This window comes from Periplaneta americana, chromosome 3 (assembly GCF_040183065.1).
Source record: "Periplaneta americana isolate PAMFEO1 chromosome 3, P.americana_PAMFEO1_priV1, whole genome shotgun sequence".
NCBI lineage: Eukaryota > Metazoa > Arthropoda > Insecta > Blattodea > Blattidae > Periplaneta > Periplaneta americana.
Genome location: NC_091119.1, coordinates 54226274 through 54238369, shown reverse-complemented (window position 1 = coordinate 54238369; position 12096 = coordinate 54226274).

Genomic DNA, 12096 nt, shown 5'->3' with positions numbered 1-12096 from the left:
TCTTGTTTTTGTATCTGACAGTATTAAGTAATTTCGTGGACATGTTATCACATATCACAATGAACTCGAGATTCATGTGTGTATAGGAAAAGTTTTGTGAATAAAACAATTTTATTACTATTATAGAATTGTCAGACATAGAGGCTATGTTTGATATGGTACATCTACCAAGACCAAGAATATTGAGAGACAGATCGAATCCTCTAGAAGTCTATAAGAATACGATAATATTGATTTTAAGGTTAGATTTAGATTATCGAAAGACACATTCATGGCTCTCTTGCATGAAATAGGGCATCATATTGGAAAACAAATCACACGCAAGACAGTATCAGAAAATAACAGCTGTTGACTGCCTTGCGGTATTACGCAATAGGAGCGTTTCAGAATGTGATAGTGGATCATATTCACGTTTATAAATCTACAGTTTGTAGAATAATAAGATGTGTGACTGCATTGCAAGAATGAGAGAACAATACATTACTATGCCTCAAGGAAATTCTGTACAACCAGTAAAACAGGATTTCCATGGGAATACCGTCCTGGAGCAAAAAATGCAACATGTTGATGCATTGAGCCGAAATCCAGTGAATGCCCATCTAGTAAGCATGTCTCAAGGCGATTGATTCTTCACTATGGAACTGCAGGACGACAAGACTCAGAACATCGTCATGGCGTTGACGCAGGACACAGCAGACAAGAGTCTCAAGGCGAACAGGAAGGGAGACTCTACCGGAGAACTCAGGTGGGGAATAGGCTGTATGTGCCAGCGTTGGCCAGGTTCAATCTGATGAGTAAGCACCATGATGAGGCTGGCCATCCCGGGTATGAATGGTGCAAGATGTGCAAAATTCTCAAGAGACAAGCAAATAGTACTACTTTGGGAGAAGGTTGCTATGCGCCAATTCATCAGAGGGAAACCAAATCCTTGTGTACACAAGATTTTTGTATGTGCTGCTCCAGATGACTTCTTGTATGAAGGTAAGAGACATTCAATTTTGAATGATGCTGCATTTCAATGCCTGGATACTGGAGAAAAGTGGTTATTCAATTATCTAGAAACCTACCGTCTAGATCAATAGTGTACATGGACAGATATTTCACTTTGATCCGTCTTAGATCTTCTGCATGATGAATGTGAGATCCAAGACACAGGAACAATGCAAGCAAGTAGAATTCCAAAGACAAATTACGATCCGATTCTGAAATGAAGAATGGAAGGAGAGTGCCCATGATATAGTGGAGAAAGATGATGGACAAGTTTGTATTGTAAAGTGGTACGACAACAAACCTGTTGATTTAGCTTCATCTGTCGAAGGTGCAGGACCTGTGGGGCAGTGTAACTGCTGGCAAGAAAACAATGGAATATATTTTAGTCAATTGTTCTCATGTAGTTCAAGCCTACAATGAGAATATGGGCAGCGTGGACTTTTTGGACAGAGTTATATCAATGTACTGCACATTTGCTCGCACTAAAAAGTGGATAGTGCAGCTGATTTTCCATCTGATGAATTCTGTCCTGGTTGCTTCATGGGTAGAAAAGAAAAGGCACATGCAACACTCAGCAGAGAAAAATTCCATTTCCTAGATTTCGGAACAGAGGTAGCACATGCACTTCTGAACTCAGTGGTTCTTTCTGGAGATGATGAAGATGACGATGAATTGATGATATGGTGATGATGGAGAGAACAGAATCTCATATGGGAAGTTGCCTCTCAAGAGAAAAGCAAGCACTCCTTCGCCACATGATACTCTAGTAAAAGAAAAGCAGATCATATGCCTGAAATTCCAGCCAATGTCAAACCTTCTCATTGTCATCTACCAGGTTGTGACAGTCCCAAATGTAGAATCATGTGTTCCACTTAAAAGGTGTGGGTGGAGCTTGCAGATGGTAAAACAATAAATAGACGAGAACTACTAACCAATGCTGTTATTGATAAACTGCAAAACTACTATGGAATGACAATAAGATCAAATGTTGGAAATTTAGAACAGATGAAAAGAGCTGTTTGGGCTACATTTTTCCATAAACAGTCCACTGATGATGAGCCATATCACAACTTACGCCCCAACAGTTCAGACTCTTGGTGTCGATACAAACGTTCACTGGAAAAAGGGAGCGAGTACACTCACAAGAATTCTCTGCCAGCTGCTCTGGGTGATGCACTAAAGCCTGTCTACAGAGATCTTGCACATAGAACTCTTCTAAGTGTCTTCATGGAAAAACACAGAATCAAAATTAAACATTTAATTGTTGCATCTGGCAACGAATACACAAAACTGTCTTTGTAGGGGCTAAGACTTTGAGGATTGGTGCATTAGATGCACTTATTTGTTTCAATGATTGTGTTTATAAGAGGGTTTTAGTTTTTGGAAGGTATGGACATTAAAGCTGGGGAAAATATGAACACTGCTCTAAGAAACTTAGACGTTGAGCGTGTTGACAAGGCAGAAAAGGCAGCAGACAACATGGCAAAGGAGTCTAGGATGAAGAAGAGAGGAAAGAAGAGAAAGAGAGAAGACAAGGAAACAGATGAGCAGGACAGTTATGGTGCTGGGAGGTTCTACAGTTGTAAATATTGAGGTATGTACACACGTTAACTTTTAAATTGAATTTTCTGAAAGTTACAATTTTCAACACACTGGTGCATGTTTCTAAAAAACTACTTAAGTTAGAACTCTGAAATTTTCAGGATATATTTCTAGTTAGATACCAGAGTTGCCCTACAAAAATTGAGCCAGTATGTAGAAAGCTAATTAATTCATGAGAAAATTATGTTACAAAAAAATATGAAAATTTGGTACAAGAAAATTAAATATTAGTCAACTCCAGGCTATAAGCTTGAAATGGTGGAACCAAAAAGGTGTACTAGTATGGCCGCCAAATTAACCATAGTCCATCTCTTTTTCCAGCGTGTTAAACAGCTGTTATGTTCGTAGTATTACGATTACGACTTGTTTTGTGTTGTGAATATTTTGAAAGTCTAGTAAAATTCAGCGGGTGTTATTTTTATAAACGATAATATTCTTTTCTGTTGGTGAATATAGTGAACAGCAATAAAAGAAAGTAGAAATGAAGTGTTCAGTCCATGTAACAACCATAATATGTTTAATAAAGCTACAGTGAAATGTACATTGATATAATAATCTACTAATTTACTCCTGTTCTCTCCACATCCATTCTAAGCCATTTACGTTAGACAAAATATAATTTTTGAAGCTTCATATGTTAGATAGAACATAGGTGGACATATTGTGCTGTTGAGTCTAATTTTTTAAATACCTGGCTTTATAAAGTATCGTAAGTTACTATACAGAAAAGTACAGAGTGAAGGTCAACCATGTCAAATATAATTACGTAAGGTTGTTCGACAATAAAATATTATAGGCTGCAATATTTTCAAAGAGTGTAGGCTATTATTTTTATCATGTAGTTGCTACATGGCCTAATACTGGTAAATTACATTATTTTTTAAAGATAGGCTATAAAATATTTTACATTTTTATATACAGTACAAAGAATATATACAGTCCTATTATAATGTTAAATTACATTTTTAGTGATCAATTGTTTTATTAATAAATGTTCAGAAAAGTGTAGGCAACATTTTTATAGGTTATGTAGTAGGCCTATCTTTTATATAGATGGACCATTATACGGCCTAACACAGTACTAAGTTATATAGCTATACTTTATCATGTCTAAATTTACAGAAAAATGAGAAAAGTGTGCATTTGTTGCATAGGCTATAGCCAGTGTTTTTCTTCTGGAGAAAAAAAGTGCTGGAATTCTGTGTAGAATTATAACAGACTGGGAGGTGATTACTATCCAGTGTCGTTTTTAACCTCCTTTTTGCCCAACTTTCTTGGTGTGTCAGAGTTTGATGGCAGTTCTGATGATGTTAAAATTACATAAGGAACTTCTTTTAGAGTCTCTGGATTATGATGCCGAACCTCAAAGGGAAAAGAAAAAACTAGACTAATTTGTATATGAAATCTTATAGACTATAATTAAATGCACTGTACTTCATCATTGTTAAATTCTAAATATATATAGGTGGATGATATGCTTACATATTTAAGACTTTCCACGTGCAAAGTTGGAACTGCATTTGATTTCAGTCTAACACTAGAGCAGGAGGAGGACCTGTCAAAACATTCTTCCAGGAAATGTTGCAAACAAATAACGCTTCTTGCCGTTGGCTGCCAATTTGGTGTATTTATAAATTTTAGCCATTCAATTTTACGACTTAAATCTTTCGGAAATCTGTAAAGAACGTAAGCCATAATGGTTAGGCCTACATACTATTATATGAATTCCATTCATTTTACATAAATATAACAATATAATGCTTAGATATGAAAGGTCACGGCATTTCCTGAAGATTTTGGTTTAGCTGTTACACCACAAACACAACAACTAACCATTATTAAAATTTGAATTAGACATTTAAATTTCGCCATGTGACATAACAGCCTGTAGCAAAATTAAATACTTGGCGGTATGTCGCGGAGAATTATGGGACAAAAGGTGTAGTTTGACTTCACATCCGTCCCATCGCTTGCAAGCATTTCCCCTTGGATCGCTATCTCCTTTCTTTTTATCCTCTCAGATATTAGTTTAATAAAAAAACTCAAAGAATCAACTTATTTTACTACGGGAGACTGATACAACTATGAACTATAATAGTCCAAAGTTTTATTACTCTCCAAAATACAGTAAGTGAAATACATGCACCTAATTGTGGACATTTAGAGATTTTTTTAATTCATTACCTTAATATACATATATATATATATATATATATATATATATATATATATATATTTCCAGTGACTTAAAGAAAATAAAATGTACATTTTCATGGCTCCATTATGCTCCTGTAAAAATTCAATTGATCTACTCTTTATAGAACCAGAGATACACTGATTCATTTGTGATGTTATTTTGTTAAATTTAACCTAGCGATAAGGAACAACTTGTCTCAATGTAGACGAGACTGGTATATTGAGGCACCTGCCTCTACCTGAAATTTGCTTACGTAACTGGGGCAAACCGTGGAAAACCCAGGCAGTTGGCCAGCTCAGAATTTAAACATGGGACCTTTTGAATAAGAATCTCAAGGCACACTAGAGACTGAGGCCTGTCTGTTTTCTTTTTCATATTATATGAGCTTTACTTTGTAAAACAAGTAGGCCTATATGCTATGGGCTTCTTCGAGTTTGGATATTAAAATTGTCCTTTTATTAGTGTCGTGTTTAAATGGTCATTTTGGACATTTTTGTGTGTGCTTTTTATCTGTCTACTTTAAGTTAAAAGTGCCTAGATCCTTGAGCTCTAGTAGTAACATTATATGAGACGTAACATTTTAAATAGGCCTATGCTAAAATTCGATAGCTTTTATACATTTCAAATATATTACTTCATACAGGTACATATTTAATAATAAAACAAACTTTCGGAAAATGTTCTGCTTGACAACAGCAAACGATGGTGCAAAGCTGGTAGATGAGTGCTTATACATTGGTGGAATGGGGTGAGAGGACAGCTGTTTGACGAAGACATCTAGAGATTTTGGTTTCAAATGAAAATGCAAACATTTGTACATTAAAAGGCAAAAGACATTGACTCTCTCGATACTTTTTCAATAAATAAATGCATATGGAAAAAAAAAATATGCATATGTGACACACATTAATGCCTACGCTTCGGTGTGTGGGATTGTTTACTCATGTGTTCCTTGTTGAAGATATTGTGATTTTCACTGTTTGAGTAAAATTTTTGCTAGCTCTTAAATATGGTAGGTAAGTTTAAAAAGTTTTTCAGTATTTTAGCAATAAACAGACTTAGTTGCGAATATATCAATATAATATCAGGTTCAAATGGTTACTTCATTATACTCACAGTAAATTTGTATAACACAACAGTTAAATCTGCTTTGTAAACAAGTCTTCATATTCAACATATTAGCATGATATTTCTCAAAATTTTAATTTGTTTTAAATCATAACGACTTGTAATTTTATATCTATTTATGTATATTAGTTTAACGTTTGATATCAAGGGTATATAACAGAGGTTATTATATTATGAATGCAATTGAGAAGCTGGGTGCAAGAAGGGCATTTTAGTGGATGTGCCCTTTTTTGAGTAAAATGCTTTATTGTGTTCTCTGATCTGTTCTGCATATGATCAAGTTATAGTTTAATACTGTCATCATAGAGGTCAGGAGTATCCAAAATATAAAGCCGTGCATAGGTAACATTATTACAGTTTGAATTTTCAACATCAGTTTTCTTAAAACTTGCATTTGAGAAAAGTGCCTTTCTTGCACCCAACCCCTCAATTATGATATCTGATGATGTCGCATGTAGCGACGAAAACGTTAATATCAACAATTAAATATGTAATATAGAGGTTTTATACCTTATACAGAGTGATTCACGAGGAAAGGTAAAAAATTTAGTATACGATATCTTAGACCATTTTGAGTGAAAAAGTTCATATGAACATAGGTCCGTTTTCGAATGATGTCAGAGCTAGATGCATTTTTTTTTTGATAAAACGTCTTGCCCCAATATGAATCAGACGTTACCATATGCTGCTGACGTGAAACAAGGTCACCGATCACAATGAATGATGTAACATTGGAATCTGCATTGTGAGCGATGTAGATAAGAGAAAGAAACCGATTGGTGGGGCATTACAAATGTTCAATCGCCTTACCTTGTCTGATGTAATGACACAGAACCCACAGATAACACAAATACACTATCATCAATTCACACCAGTTCAGTCAGCTACCTACAGTACAGTAGTTATACAGGTACAGTTATAGGAAGTATTAAGTTGTGTTTTTCAAGATGCCTTATAAATTTTCGACTACAGAATACGCCAATATTTTGTATGTGTATGGTTTGTGCGATGAAAGTTCCTTGCATGCCATCACTGAATATACGACGCTTTCTGAACAGAAGGGTACCATATCAAAGAGTACTTACTGTCTATGAGGTTGGATGAAAGACTTGGTATAGCAAAGGAAGGGGAAATGAGAGAGGCGCTAATGACCATATTTTGGATGTGGCATAAAGAACAGCCACGAGCAACTCTCCCGAGCGATGAGCGCGATTCATGCCGGAGTGCAACAGTGCATTGAAGCAGAAGGAGGTACCTTTGAAAATGACATGGGCTTTGATCAACCAAATGAAATGGGTGATTTGCGTGTCTTGTCATTAATTTACTTCTCTAGAATATAAAGTACTAAGTACTGCAAATACGTATGATTGAATAATAGCTACTGCGGATTCCAGAATTTAGCCAAGCAAAATAAACCAGAAGAACATAAACCATGAGCAATTATTAAAATGTATGATCCACAAAATCCCCCGAAAACATCGACCCCGGCATCTATAATATTAAGCATGTATGCATACGTGAATATAAACTTTAAATTTGTCCATTATCTGTCTCTAAATGCGAGTTAGTACAATGGAATCTCGGAAGTTTTTGTGAAATCAAAGAGCCATATCTCCGTAACCGTTCGAAAACGGACCTATATTCATATGAACTTTTTGACTCAGAATGACTTCAGAATTCACATCCTAAATTTTTTACCTTTCCTCGTGAATCACTATGTATATGATAATGTTAAGTCAGGGATGGAATAACATTAAATTATTTATTGTATTTCAAAGACTTATCTGAAAAACTCCTTCAAAATGAATTGTAAAATTAGAAGGACAAGACAGAATAATGAAATTCGAAATTGGCGTCATGGGGTTGGTTGTTTCATGTGACTTCCATTCACATCCAGGTTGGTTTTCTCACATGACAACCATACCCATGCAATCTGTCCGTTTTTAATAAAGTGTTTGTATTGTATTTCAGACAAAATCATGGGTAGACACTTTATGAAAAAGACAAACTGTGGTGAAACTCCACCGCATGTAATGTTGCAAGAGGTGAAGGAAGTTAAATTGTTGAATAGGTCAATCAGACAGACTGCACTTGGAATTCAATATAAATTACAAAACACTGGGAAGGTAATGCAAAAAAATTTCAGATGCAGAATTATAGGAAGACGTTGTTGTGCCTTTTCAACCAGTCAGATATATCTGAAACAGACAGGTGCTATTGGATGATATGGAGAAGGAACTGTGTAAATATCTTTTAGAGACTGCTGATATTTCGCGGGTGCTCGTGTAAAGGGGGTTAAGTATGAATTGGCTAAACTGGAATAAGTACAGATTTGAACTATCCACAATTACTTTTTTCTTGTGTTAAAGGGGTTAAGTTATTCTTCCATCTATGACGCAGTTACAGTGCTCCATATTTTGTGACAAAGGGGTTTTGTTTAGTACCAAAGGAGAGAAGTTTACATACCTTACAATTTGACTTAACCCCCTTTACATGAGCACCCGCGATTTATTCAGGTTTAAATGCATCAGAAGTTCGTTTGTTGGCATATCAGATTGCATCTGCAATTTATCTGTCCTTAAATTTGGCAGCAGAGTAAAACTGCTGGCCAGATTGGTTCACTGTCTTTATGAAATGGCATAGGGAACTTTCACTGAAAACTCCAGAACCTACAAGTATAGCTAGGGCTATTGTTTTCAATTAAGTGCAGGTTAACAAAATCTTTGACAACCTAAATGTAGTCATGAAACATCATCACTTTGAAACTCATGACATCTGGAATATGGTTGAGATGGGAATTAAAACATCCCAAATTTCAGACAGGATTGCTGCAAGAAAAGGTTGGAACCAAGTTGGAGCTATTGTGTCCCATGACAGAGGAACCCTGGTCACCTTAGTGAGAACCACCTCTGACACAGGAAATTCAATACCTTCTTCATTTTTTATTTTCCCCAGAGTCAACTTTCGCGACTATTTCTTGAATGGATGATCAATTGGAAGCAAAGGTACCACAAATTCATCAGACTGGATGCATGAGAATCACTTCCTGCAGTTTTTGAAACATTTTTGACTTAGACTAATGTAAAATGTTAGAAGCAAAAACCTTCTTTGCTGTTGCTGGGCAACCAGAGGTTGATTTTACTAAAGAAAATGGACTGGTTATGTTATAATTTCCACCCCACTGTTAACATAAATTGCAGCCCTTAAACAGAACAGTTTTCAGCCTTCTCAAGAAAGCAGTTCACAGTGCCTATGATATGATCACCAATCCTGGAAAAAGCATGACAGTATACGACATACTGAAAATACTGACTTATCCTCAGGCTATGACTATCCAAAATATAGTCAGGGTTTCGAATGACAGGCATATGGCCATTCATTAGAGATATTTTTAGTGACACTGACTTTGCACCGAGTTCGGTTACAGATCACAAATACACAACTGATGAACCAATAATAGGAAATTCAGGAAAAGGAAATAAACCTATAGTTCTGGGTAAAGTAATCTCACATTTACCTTAAGCTGATGTTGATGCTCTTGGAGGACCATCTGAAGTCGTTACTGACAGTTCCAGTTGATGTCACAAAGAAATTCAATAATGTCACTGGGAAAAGTGATGCAAAAGTGGTTTCGCCAAAAGACTTAAGACCATTCCCTAAAGCAGGCCCTAAACCTGACAAAAGACGTATCATACAGAAAGGTGAAACAGTAATAATAACAGACATTCCGTGAAAAATTGGAGGAAAGAAAATGTCACCAACAAGTTTTAAAATGGAAGAATCAAGTGGATGGTTCTGTTTCTGATGCTGAATGATCAGGTCGACCAAGCAAAGTGTCATCTCAAACAAAAAGGAAAATAAGGGAGTGGGTGAAGGACAAGGTTGGTGTAGGAACCCGGGCTGTGGCTAAAAGGCTGGAAGTGTGAAAAGAGGAAAGGAAATGGAGAAGTGACTAAAAATGCAGAAGAAGACGAGAAAAGGCAAATTAAAGAGGATAATTAAGTTACTTCATATGAAAACGTTTTATTGAATGTGAGTTCGAAGGTTCTGTCTTATTCGCAAAACTGACATGTACATACAACTGACAGTGTTTGTATCTTATATAAATTAGATTTTACAACTATTCCCAAGGGTGGTAGTAGTAGTATTAGAATAAATACGGATCAATGAGGTATATATATATATATGATGGAATAATGCATAATGGAAGTGTACTTACTGGCAACAAACTAATTTTTAGGAACTCAGTTCTGAGTGAATAGAGCCAGTTAAAGCCAGCGTTTAAATACTGTAACAATTTTCATGATGTCATTAATAATGATAAGAGTTTTTTAATTAACATGACAGACAAGTTATTTGAAAAGTTAAAGTCTGTATTAGAAAACGATGTGGATGAGAGTTCTGATAAGGCATTTAAAAAACTCAGCCTACTATATTATCAGTTTTTAATAACACTTTTGAAAAAACCGAAGTACAATGTCACACCAATCCTGAATGCATTTTTAATACGTATGCAATCTGTAAAATGCTATTAGGTTATTAGGTTAAATAATATCTTGACAATGTCTCGTCCAAGAGTTCTGCAGATGCAGAATGCAACACCACATATGTAGGTCAAACAGAAATTTTAACATCGGATACAAAGAACATAGAAATATTGCTCATGATATTTCCTTTCATTGTTGTTGTGGTCATCTGCGAGAATGGACGTCTACAATTTCACTGATTTGATGCTTCACGTATCAACGGAAGAACACACTAGTATTCAGTGGATACGAGACCAGAGGCTTGTGTCCACTGAAATGGATTGTCCCTTCTGCAATACTCGTCTTGTGGTACGCCCTGGAGTAAATGCAAGACAAGTATTTGGAAGATTCAGATGCCGTAGAGATTATGATCTACGAAGGCAATTTCAACAAGCTGGCATGACTAACACCTTTTTTTAAGATATTAGACTACCGTTAAAAAAGGTGTTAGTGTTCTTCTATTGTTTTTCCATGGGTGATTCTTATGATAGAATACAGAAGGAGTGTAACACTCATTGGAGAGCCTGACATATCAGATGTCACAAATAATATCTTGACAATGTCTCGTCCAAGAGTTCTGCAGATGCAGAATGCAACACCACATATGTAGGTCAAACAGAAATTTTAACATCGGATACAAAGAACATAGAAATATTGCTCATGATATTTCCTTTCATTGCTGTTGTGGTCATCTGTGAGAATGGACGTCTACAATTTCACTGATTTGATGCTTCACGTATCAACGGAAGAACGCACTAGTATTCAGTGGATACGAGACCAGAGGCTTGTGTCCACTGAAATGGATTGTCCCTTCTGCAATACTCGTCTTGTGGTACGCCCTGGAGTAAATGCAAGACAAGTATTTGGAAGATTCAGATGCCGTAGAGATTATGATCTACGAAGGCAATTTCAACAAGCTGGCATGACTAACACCTTTTTTTAAGATATTAGACTACCGTTAAAAAAGGTGTTAGTGTTCTTCTATTGTTTTTCCATGGGTGATTCCTATGATAGAATACAGAAGGAGTGTAACACTCATTGGAGAGCCTGACATATCAGATGTCACAAATAATATCTTGACAATGTCTCGTCCAAGAGTTCTGCAGATGCAGAATGCAACACCACATATGTAGGTCAAACAGAAATTTTAACATCGGATACAAAGAACATAGAAATATTGCTCATGATATTTCCTTTCATTGCTGTTGTGGTCATCTGTGAGAATGGACGTCTACAATTTCACTGATTTGATGCTTCACGTATCAACAGAAGAACGCACTAGTATTCAGTGGATACGAGAGCAGAGGCTTGTGTCCACTGAAATGGATTGTCCCTTCTGCAATACTCGTCTTGTGGTATGCCCTGGAGTAAATGCAAGACAAGTATTTGGAAGATTCAGATGCCGTAGAGATTATGATCTACGAAGGCAATTTCAACAAGCTGGCATGACTAACACCTTTTTTTAAGATATTAGACTACCGTTAAAAAAGGTGTTAGTGTTCTTCTATTGTTTTTCCATGGGTGATTCCTATGATAGAATACAGAAGGAGTGTAACACTCATTGGAGAGCCTGACATATCAGATGTCACAATTGCGGATTGGACATCTTACTGCCGCGAGGCGTCTATGGACAGCCTCGATTGCCGATATGCC